Here is a 13,161-nt window from a genome sequence, read left to right on the forward strand (position 1 = left end):
ATAATGTCACATTTTTTTTGCCAATGTAATAAGTTACTGTACAAAAGTAGTAACTTCATATTTAATTCAATATCAATTCGTTTCTATAAAACTATTCTAAAAGGTATTGAATTGATTAAAATGAATTATGAAATTGCTTTATCTTTATGTTTAATATTATAAATTCTTTTGACTTGTTGGTCACTTTAAAAGACTACCCTAAACAATTAGGGATTGCAGAATTATCGCCATTACGTTTTAAGACCATGACAATTAATTTTATAAATAATTATTTTCTACAACTTCACCGATTAAAAATGTTGACTTTTAATTTAAAACGAAGTTTAATCATGTATTTCAAACTAAATATCAAGTTCTTTTAACCACTTCATCGCCATAGGCGTACCGGTCTGCGCTTCTTCGTATTTAAGGCTATGGCTCGAAATTAATTTGGGTTTCTTCACAGCGACATCTAAAAATATCCTGTGAAACTAATGAAATTGAAAAAAAGTCAATATTTTTCGTTAGTTTGTGATATATTCAAGAGGTAGTGTCAAGAGTTGCAAACAATTCAACTAACAAAAACAATTTGCTGATTACATTTCAGTACTAGCGATAGCCTATTTAAAACTACCGAGAGATGAATTGTGACCAAAACCGGTAAAACCGGCTTCGGTAGTCCGGTATTAGAATCCTTCATAAATACCACTAGTTGAAATGTCAACGAGAAAAGCATTAATAGAAAATGAAATTTAAAAAACGAACTTAAATTTGAAAGACAGTAAAAATAAGAATAACTAGTGTTGTGCCCGTTGATTTCAACTGGTGGCATATACTATATAAATAAAGTATAAGGTAATTTATAGGCACGCGCTTGTTAATGCGCTTGTTCACCCGTTCTAAATGATGAATTAATGTGTGTGTCAGATGCGCAGCGCATCTGACATTGACGTCACCCGTTCCAAGTTAGGTGCTCAATATCAGGAGCACATGTCAGACGCTCCACCCCCCCCCACTTCCCCTACACCCCACTTCCCTGCGTCTCCTCGGCATGATAAGTCGCCACGACACTTCTCTATAGCGAATGCTTAAAATGTACCTATTGGTCAGAATCGTTCTCCGTGACGAACCAGAATGTTAAATTACAGAAAACGCAAATATCGGAAGGCAAAGATCGAAAATCGAAAGATCAAAAAAAGGGTGCATGGTAAACGGTACATACTCACTTAATTTGCGCGAGCAGGATACAACAGGAACAAGAGGAAAAGCCTGTTCCTCTTGTTCCTGTTGTACCCTGCTCGCGCAAATTAAGTGAGTATGTACCGTTTACCATGCACACTTTTTTTTTGATATTTCGACTTAAGATCATTCAATTTTCGATCTTTGCCTTTCGATATTTGTGTTTTCTGTAATTTAACATTCTGGCTCGTCACGTAGACCCTGGTCAGAATGTATCGTAGTTGCTCTAATTGGTTAAACGATTTAGTCCACGTGGACCACTTCACGCTGATTGGTTGTGCGCTTTGTTCACGTATATTTATATGTATTAAATATCTCAAGGCACAACATATACTATGGTATTTTTAAAATATAGTCTTGATTAGCTGTACCTTGTGAGTCTATCAGAATTTTGCTTTAAAGATTCGATATTTCAATATAAAATTTATATTATACACTTGTTTTTTAAAACTATTCGGTATTGACGTACACGTAAGCTCAACAATGTAATTAAAAACGGTGAAGATAAGTAACCTTTAGTGAAAATAAATGGAAAAATGAAACCGCAAGCAGTCCCCCTCATCGACGTAGCGCATAAGACGAGATGTGCTTAATTGGGTGTCTAACGCGATTTGTAAAATATTTTACGCGGAAAAATGGGAAAACCAGCTTTCTGGGCGGCAGGTTGACAGGGCCGTACTCTTAAATAATTACTGAGCATAAAGGGCTCGCCGGAGCGGCAAATTCGACCGCTTAGAAAACAATTAGAGTGGATAAAAATCTGCAAACCCAGTCAAAATAACCCATTTTTTAAACTTTCTTCAGACCGACGACGTATAATTTAATTTCCCTCCCCTTCCGAACCTCCCCCCACGTCTCCACCCCACAGCTTCCACTGTGGCAGAGTCTGATGAGGTTTTTCGCTCAAATGAGCTCACTATTATTTTGTGTTTGAAAAGGTGGCTAAAAATTGGGCAATATTGTACTCAATGATGGCCATCAATTAGAATTCAATTGCCACTCTGACCTATTTGCCGAGCAAATAAATCCGGCAGCCCTAAAATAGTCCACCCCCTTTCCCTGTTCGTGTAGTTTGTATGTGTATTTTTGGTATTGGAAAAACTAGGTTTTCTATAAATATATACGTATTTTTCCCTTACATAATACCGGTTAGCTCACAGTTGTCTTACATTTGAATTGAAAGTCCCCTTCTCCACTACTCGCACAAAGTACAGAATAGAGACATTAGGTCCAGAGAACAAAATTTCTCAGCTTTCTCCCCTACCGGGTTACTAGAACATTCCTCCTATCGAAATATATATTTTTAGAACAGAATCGAGAGTAGCCCAAATTATACGGATATTCTCATTGTATGTATGTATGTATGTTCAAATATGCGAGCTTTTTGAATAGAATTGTAGATACCTAATCATTTGTATTATAGAGTTTGAACAACTATCTACGTACATATAACGAGTTATATTATATAAATTGTACAATAGAAATGTACCCAAAAAATAGTCTGTATCCACAGAAATAACAAATATAAATTTATTTAATATTATTAAAGTTAATTATGATAATTTTTCATGAAACTTGGTATGTCGAGCCTCTTTGTGATTACTATTTTTCTTACGGAAAATCTCTATACATATTTCGAAATAAGGCTGAAATGTCTCGCGGTCTAAATTCTAGACTCTTAAATGAAATTCATATTCGTATTCGATCATAAAAATTTTACTACCTCTCACGCATCTAACAGTTTTATTTTTCGTTTTCACACTAGAAAAATACGTAGTTTCAGTGTGAAAAAAATATTAGCAAAATATACATACATACATATGCAAAATTGATAAAAACACAACGGGCATTGATACTGAATACATATCGTATATACCAAGTATAATAGAATGTGTAATTGATGAACAATTAAATATTGTATCAATGGTGATAAATTGGGTGGTTTCGGAAACAAGTTGAAATATGATTTGAAATAAAGCTACAATACGAATAGTAATAATTAATTGGAATCGGAACTGAAACAGAAACCGGGAATCGGAACTGAAACTGATCTCTAAGAACAACATATGATCCTGGTATTCTAAAATTTGTTATTTTGAAATCTCCATACTTGTCAACGCGTCCGCCACATACCCACATACATACATACATACATCGAGTCCATTTTAATCATCATATGTATATAATATATATATATATATATAATATCGCTACTCTGAGATAACGCTCGCCGTACTATAATAGTCGTTTCGATTCGACATCAATATGTATGTCACAGCTAAAACAATGCAAAAAAAAAGATATATACGAATATAGTACTAATATAATAACAAAAGAAAAAAACTTGTATATATACTGTTTGCTATCAATGTTTCCTCTAGGCTAATAGACGGCGCATTTACGCTAATAGAATTCTCTGAGCATTTAGGGAAATCTATTGAAAATTAATTTGTTTAATTAATTGTTCTATTGGTGTTTTATATTGTTTATATGTGGATAGGTAGTTTTCACCATTTTTTTGTCATATTAAAAAATTAAATATAAATATTAAATAGTTAAATATAAATATTAAATAGTAGTAAATGTTTCGATTTGACATACATATGTATACACGTCACAGCTAAACAAAACGTACGAATATAATAACAAAAGAAAAAAACTTCTATATATACTGTTTGCTACCAATGTTTCCTCTAGGCTAATAGACGGCGCATTTACGCTAATAGAATTCTCTGAGCATTTAGGGAAATGTATTGAAAAATTATTTATTTAATTAATTTTTCTATTGGTATTTTATATTGTTTATATGTGGATAGGTAGTTTTCACCATTTTTTTGTCATATTAAAAAATTAAATATAAATATTAAATAGTTAAATATAAATATTAAATAGTGGTAAATGTTTCGATTCGACATACATATACACGTCACAGCTAAACAAACGAATATAATTACAAAAGAAAAAACTTCTATATATACTGTTTGTCACCAATGTTTCCTCTAGGCAAGTATTGAAAATTAATTTAATTAATTAATTTTTCTATTGGTGTTTTATATTGTTTATATGTTTATATATTATTGTTTATGTATATGTAGGTAAATAGTTTTTACCATTCAACAATTAAATATAAATATTAAATTAAATATATTTAAAAGGTATTTGAAGAAAAAAATTCGACCGCGTGCAGATCGACACATTTATTTTTTCCTTTAATAACTTAATATGTCAATGATATTTCATCGGGTATAACACTAGTGTATATGATTATTGTATATGATTATTGGTATAAAAAGGTATTCGTTGCGTTGAAATATTTATAAAAATTGTCAATTATGTACATATATGTCAACGTTCGATAGCTATACAGTATGTAGTTGGAAGAGGTGAGTCGACACCCTATAAATAAAACATAAACACAAAGACGCTAACTAAAAATAAGAAGAGAAATGAATTCCGGACATAAGAAAACGGGGGCGCGTAAAAAGCGAGTTCGGCGAAACTGGGCGAGTGCGAAATGGCACGTCGATTTTCGCACGCAAAGTTAGCGTACGAACACTCGTTCGTTCGCTGGAGATATCGCATGGAGAGAGAGAGGAGAGAAGGCACATTTCAATGGGGAAAAGCGTTTCAGTCGACGAATCTTCACCGCGGCGCCGGCTCGGGGCGTCGCCCCCACCCCGGAAGAGCGCCCCCATGTGGGGGCTCCGCCCCCGGCCGCGAGACAACCCCCCAGATCTGGCGGCGCCGCGTCGGTCAGCCACTGGGGCCATCTATCTCCCGATGCTTTAAGAGCCCCCGTTATCTGTGGACCACGTGAAGAAGCTTCCCAGATATAGCACGGGAGGGTTCCAGGGCTGACAATGGGGTGGGGGTGACTTTCGGTGGGGGCGCCGGCCTCCTGCGTCATCCCCTGCGATTCCCCTGCGATGGAGGGGGAATCGTAAAATTTGATAGAATTAATAATAATAAAATAAACCATTGCCACCGAAATCTGACTTCGGGATAAAATCGTACGAGGAGTCTCCCGCCCGACTCCCACCCGTCATCACCCCTTCCTGTGGAACTGTCAGCGATTAATAAAAGCGATAATTTTAATATAATATGCGTGAATTCGTTATGGCTTATGTAAAATCGGGAAATATTACAACGGATTCGCATTGGATACAAATTTACAATTGTATTCATTATACATATAAGTAGCCTTGAAAGCTTGTATGTAAGAGCTGTGCAATTGGTTTCTGGAATATTATAAAAAATAAAAAACCTCGATTCTCTAGAGTAAAAGTACTATTTCCGGTTCAGATAAAAACATTTAAAAAATATAAGCTTATAAAAATTATTATTTATATTACATGTAAAAAAATTTCAGTCCAATTTAGTTAGCGGCTTGTGAGATAATTGAATTCAAAAACTTAAAAAAAGAGGCACCTATAAGGGGAGGTACCATTTTCAGTCAACTTAAAAATTTGAAAAAAAATTACGTCGTGTCGATAACAATTTCAGTAACCGATACTAAGTTTCAGTTCGATAGGACTAATGGTGTTTAAAATATCTCCAAAATACATAGACACACACACATTTTTTCTAGATCAAGAATCGTGATCAGTAATAGATCGAATCAGTCAAAATCTCGAGTTCGAATTTTCGCATGATCACAAAACTTCATCTATTGTTACTACGTATGTATAATAAATAAAGAAAAAAAACTTTTTGAATGATTTGATATGTAATGTTAATAATTTTAACCTACGTATACTTGAGTTCTAATGGGAGATTTTGATCATTAATGTATGTACATATGTAGGTTTGCCCATTGAGCTTACAAAAACTTATGCCATAACAATTTACATATATGTACATATACAGCCCCAATTCTTTTAAAATATTATGGGTGTATATTGATTATTTACTGCAAATTATGTTGAGATTGAAAAAAATATATGTATTTTTTTTATTGCCTTACATGTGAGTTTTTTTACTTTTTATAATATATGTATATATTAAATAATAAATATACACAGAATATCAATTTTAATATTGATGGCGTTTAATATTTATGTTTTAATTAAAACTATATATGAAATTTTTGTTCAATACGCATAAAGGTTTCTGAGAAAAACATAAAGACCTCGATTCTCTAGAGTAAATGTACTACTTACGGTTGAGGTAAAAATAATTAAAAAATATTATTGTTTAAAATTTATAATTTCTAGTACATGTAAAAAAATTCAGTAGAACCGGTTGAGCAGTTTCGGAGATAATTAAATCTAAAAAACACTTAAAAAAGTGGATACCTATAAGAGATGGTACCAATTCCGGTCAACTTAAAAATTTACATCATATCGATTAGCATTTCAGAAACCGATACTAAGTTTCAGTTCGATCCCCAAAATACACAGAAAACACGCACAAACTTTTTACTAGATCATGAAAACGTGTTCAGGGATCGATTCCGAGTTCAAATCAGTCAAAATTGAGTTCGAATATTCGCATGATCACAAAACTTCATCTATTGTTACTACATACATAGATAAAGTAAAAATCTGTTTGCCAGGGAATAGGATATTTTAAAAATATTATGCAATTTAAAAAATACAATATAATTTCAGGACTTCTTATGCTTTCCCATTGTATTATTGAATTTTAATTTGATTTAATAATTTTTTTTTCTAGTGATATTATTTTCTATGCTATTTTTACTATTTTTTTCTTAAAGAATTTTTAGACCTCAAATATGATTAAAAAATATTTTTATTACATACATACTACATCATATGTGTCATGATAGGAATTAACCCAAGGCGACACATATAGTAAGATTACTTTTGTATATATTATATGTAAGTATTAACAATTATTCAAACACAATGGGACGTAGAATACAATAGAGACAGCTATGGACAATCAAATTTTTTTTTATTGATATACAGCAAATTTGCAAAAAATAAATTATGTAGGAAGCATATTTTTATAAGATTCAACAAATTCAAGATGCTAATAAATCGAAATTGCGAGAAATTGATTTAGAGGATACCGATTTATTGAATCCTTAATCCAACAGTTATAAAAATCGGAAAATTCGAACAGGAGACGGTAAATCTGTGTTTCAACCACAAGGTCTCGCCAACAGCGTATTTCGCCGGGACTTAAACCCACGACCTCTCTACTAGTATGCAATAGCTCTACCAGTGCTCTACGCTGTGGCTATATAAATACATTCCCAAAGGAAAAAAATATTATTATACTTTTACAATCAGACTGGTATTTGATTTAAAAAAAAAAAACGGACTGTAGTGCATAATATACTGTATGTATTTCAAATGGTTTGTATTCACCAAGTAAGTACCTTTATCAAATAAAACTACTAAATTGTTACTACTATACATATGAACTTATGGACTTCTAAACACACCTATATACCACTGAAAAGTTGCGAGCCGAACAGAAAAGTTCCACACTCAAACTAATCAGAATTATTTATTACTTATAATTTGCAGCAATTTATCAAAATATATAAATCAACTGCGGACACGAATCCATAGAAATTTTATACATCTTTAAACAAATTATAATCCATGGTATACCCAAATTAAGTATTTCAATATCAAAATTATACATATTTCATCTAACATTTCCGTGTTGCGAAATGTGTTAAACAACAAGTATCAGACGACATGCCGAATGAATTCCAATGTCAGATTACGAGCAGTGCTCATGCATTGTAATTGCATTTTCATTAAACGAATGTTCGATAAAATCGTCATTACTATACTGATGTCGTGCTACACGACCGTTAGCTGCAATAAATAATCAATAAACACTCGATTCCAATATCGGTGGCTATCGGTGTGATTTTATGTAGTGAGAGATTTCCCAGACCAGATTGCAGGCTGTAATGTGGACTTTGCGTTTCAGCCCGCGAACAATTTTGTTTCGATTTTTTTCAGCAATGCACAAAACTTGCATGAAAAATCTGAGCGGCTTTCACTGGTGCACGCTTCCGGGTCTTTTGTAATATTTTTTATACCTATGCATGTGTATTTTTGTCGTAATGATGAAATGCTACAATATGTATAATAGGAGTCTGGGTGGTATTGCCGGCAAGTCTACTATTCATTGCAATGAAATGGCGCGAAAGTCTCAAGACTAACAATTGTGTGTGTAGTAATGATGGTACTGCATCAGTATCGAGCTTTTATAATGGGAATATTGAATGTCATATATTGAAAAATTGTATGAAAAATAAGTTTTGCTATTAATAGGGGTTGGAAAATAGTTAAAATATCTAATTCTAAACACTTCTGTTAAAACTTATATACATGAGAGTCTTCTTAAGGATATACTAAGGTTGATCGTCAATACTCTCAACATGTAGCCATCGTTTTCCATCAATAAATGTAGTTTGAAGATTCAAAATTTCATACTTATGTGAAGAATGACTTAAGTTTTGGTGTTATTAAAAATCAAAATACACAAAATACACAACGTAAGTACACAGATTTTAAGATTGCAATTCAACTCATGAGAGCATAAGGTTTTTTAAATCGAGATTATATTTTATCGTCTACCAATATTCTTCACTTAGCAGTAATGCAAGTTTTGCTCAACCGAAGCTCAAAGCAATAAAAGTTTGATTTATTACACATTTAAACGAAAATGCACTTTAAGAAGTTAAATATTATACATCTATTGAAACAGCATATCAAAGACAATTTTATATTTATATATAGAGGTTTACGCGATATACGTATGTTTATATTTTTAAATCAAAAATGCCACTTTGCCTGAAGAAAAAGATCTTCGATCAATGTGTTTTGCCAGTGATGACGTATGGATGTGAAACTTGGATATTGAACGCCAAGTTGCAACACAAAGTTCAATGCACTCAAAGAAGTATGGAACGTTGTATGCTTGGCATAACGAGGAAACACAGCAAACGGAATATGTGGGTGAGAAATATGACAAGAGTAGTGGATATAGTGAAGAGATTGAAATGGCAATAGGTTGGCCACGTGGCTAGAAGAATGAACAAAACAAGTGCTAGAATGGTACCAGAGATAATGCGAAAGGGTAAAAGAAAGACCGCAAGGAAGATGGGTAGACGAAATTAGGAAAATGTGTGGGGTGAGATGGATGAGAGTTGCGCAAAACAGGGACGAGTAGAAGCGTGTTAGAGATGTCTTCATCCAACAGTGGATGGTGGATAGCTTTAGATGATGATTTGTGTATATAGAGGTTATAAGTCAGTCGATATTACTAACAAACTAAGAAACTACTGTTACGTACGCCGCGGATTAAGCGAATATAATCCCAGAGACTGTGTGACCGTTCAAGGATTATCTGTTTAACGGATATCTGTTAACGGATTAACTAAGTGCATACCGTGCGACTGGTATAATTAGTTTCAAGGATTAGCGACAGGCTAAGTGCAAGTAAGCTAAACATTGATTGCACTTCTCATACCGTGGGAATACATATCCGAATACGTGACTATACAGTAGGTAAACAGATTAGACGTCCTGAGAGATCTACCCCTTATAAGGCGGTACGTAAGCGATATCATGTCATTCTGGACTGAGCACTGCCAGTGCGTGTATCTCCTTAATCATCAATAAATGCTGTGAAACGACTGTTGGGCTTTTACTTGGATCCTCCACCCACCCCTACGCAACACTACTAACAACCATACTAAGAGTCTCGGTGATAAGAATAAGATATCTTTAATGTTCAGATATAAACCAAATTTGATTGAGATGGTCGAATATATTATATACATAGGTACATATATAAGGAGTGTTTGAATATGTAACATATGAAATATATTTTGAACATTTTAATAGAATTGTATATTAAATAAGTCTTTGAAATATTCCTCCTGTAGTCGATCTTATTGTAGCGTGAGACTTATAAGAACCGAGCATGCAGTCGCATTCGTGCAATGTGTTTATAACATTGAAAGGACGTAAATTATTTATATATTTTTTAAATTATTTCCAATTTAACTATATAATATTATTACAATATAACTCAATTCAAGGTCTTAAATAATATTACTGTAAGCTTTGCTTTCCATAACATGACGTTGACAAGTACCTTTATCGTCTAAAAAATATAAATTTCTATTAATATTAAATTAATAAAATCAGCAACTGACGCATTTTATATTAAAATTTTATTAATCTAAATATTTCAAAATACGAAACAGTAACTCAAAACTAACAAAAAATAAAAGTCTAATTCTACCGACCGCTATTATACGCACGAACAATGTTGTATTTCTTGACCAAAATGCAATGCGAAACTGAAACGAAATGTAATTGACCATCGCAGGTCGAGTGGGGGGTGAATGCGATAGCATGTACATTTTATATAAATCTTATGCTAGATCGATTCGTCTACATGTATAGGTAATATGCCTTAAGCATTAGCATGTACTGAAAATGATAAATAAATATAAGAATAGATCGTGAACAAACAATAAAAAGCTTTTAAAACACAAACAAAAATGTAGCTTCAGGTCTATGTAGTACATGAAACATCTGGCAAGTACTTCGCCCAGTACTCCGTATTCCAGAATGGTGTTTCAGTACGGAATGTATGAACGTTTGTATGTATAGCAAGTAGGTATATATGAAGGCAACAAGTGGCCGTATTTCGGTTGTTTACGGATGTGCCATCGGATCAACAAGCTGCTCCTCAGCCACTCTATGCAAACATGAATCAGAAGACAGTATTTACTCCTCGATGGTTAATGCCATACTTAGCTTACGACACTCTGTCAAAACCCACTGTCGAGAAAAGTATCCACGAAATGTTTATTCCACGTGTCGTATTCAATAAAGTCATCTTTGGTTATGTAGAATTATATTTAGTATTTTATTATAATTACTAGCTGAACCCGGCATGCATTGCAATGCCAGAATAACGCATTCAATTCCCGTTCCCGTTCCCGTTCTCGTTCCCGTTCCCGTTCCCATTTGTCGGAAAAACGCAGGCAGCGAACACATTTGAATTTATTGCGTTGCAATGACACTCATTCCTGTTTTTCCCGTTTCCGGGTGATTTTTTTCACAGTAATCTTCCCGGACATGCATACAACAAATCCTGAAAGTTCCATCGCAATCGGTTCAGTGGTTTACGAGCCTATTCAATATATATACATATATACATATATACAATATATATACATATATATATGTATACAGAGATATGAGCCGCTATATTTGAAATTGGAATTAAAAGTTCACTTTTCATCATTTCGAGAAATATCTTGCAAAATAATAAATATAATGTTTTGCGTTTTACAATATTTAAAAATACTGGTGGCTTGTAATACGTTTATTCTGTTTTTCCGAGATTCTGGACATATCGAATTAAAATAAGTGGTAAACAATTCGTGAATTAAGACAAACAGAAATAATGTTTTTGCAAATAAAAATTGAACTTTTCCCACTTTCAAATATAATGGCTCATATATTCCAAGCGTCTTTGCAAGCCAACAATATTGATTAAAGTCGTTAACTTTAAAGAGTTTTAAGTACCGGTTAAGGATTTTGTATTAATTAAAGTGTAAGTGTTAGAGGCTTAATATTTATTCCACTTTTCTTCATCTCGAGAAATATCACGCAAAACATTAAATATAATATAATATAATGATTTGCGTTTAACAATACTTAATAATGGCAGACGATACATTAACGTATATTGATGACCAAAATGAGCAATATGGCAAAGTATGAAAACGATCGGATAAGAGATATAAAAATTACCACTAACACGAAAACCATGTAAAATGCAAAGGAGGTATGTAAAAATACTAGTGGCCTTTAATACGTTTATTCTGCTTTTCCAAGATTCTGGTAATATCGAATTAATAGAAGTGAGAACAATTTGTGAATTAAGTCAAACAGAAATAGTGTTTTTGGAATGATTATTGGACATTCGCCACTATCAAATATAACGGCTCATATGTAGTTATATCTAATCGATATGTTAGAAGCTTGCTTCGATGATTAAAACATATGTATTAGGATGCAATATGAAATGTGCTAAGTCCCTCGTATAGCAAAAATATTCTAGGACACTTATGTATACTGGTCAGAAATAAATTCAAGCAATTAAAAATTTTGAACAGCCGAATAAACTTCTCCTCGGCCAAGTAAGTGTCCATTCGGTCCAAATTCCGCGCACGTCAAAACCTAGGTATATTTCGTAGAATTAATTTCAGTTTCGTTTTTTTTAAATGGAGTATACATATAATATTTTTTTTTGTCTTAAAATAATATTTAATTTATATAATTAAATATGTTCCAGTATTTAATAGCTTTAATTTTTAATATAATATAAAATAAAACTAATATACAAAACATTCACGTTTTGAATTTAAGCTCTTATTTAAGAACGTATGTACATACATTAATTACAATCAGATTTATAATATTTGTTTCAAATTATATTATCAGATTGTACTCGAGATATATGTAGATACTATAATAAAGAAAAAATATAAACAAACTGAAAATCGTTCATGTTTGTATAATTTTGAATTATAATATATATAAAAACGGACGCAATGTATGTTCGTGGGTATGTGCGGTGCATCGACAAGTATGGAGATTTATATAGGGATGTGGCGTGACGACCAATCGTGTCGAGAAGACACGGGGAGTGGTGTGGAGCATCTGAGATGTGCTCCTGATATTGAGTGCCAAGTTAATACGTGAGCGCGCGCACCTATAAATTGCCTTACATTATATTTATATATTACATATAACTTTATTTTAATTCCTTTGCGAAATCACCCGTTGAAATCAATGGGCACAACACTAATTCTTTTTTTTGTTGTTATTTATAAAAATCAGTAAAAGTGATCGATCAAAATAAAAAGTCGATATATTATGTAGGTAAAGTTGACATGTGATGGTTTGATTATACTTGGTTAGG

The sequence above is a fragment of the Arctopsyche grandis genome, chromosome 13 (assembly GCF_051622035.1).
Source record: "Arctopsyche grandis isolate Sample6627 chromosome 13, ASM5162203v2, whole genome shotgun sequence".
Taxonomy (NCBI): Eukaryota; Metazoa; Arthropoda; class Insecta; order Trichoptera; family Hydropsychidae; genus Arctopsyche; species Arctopsyche grandis.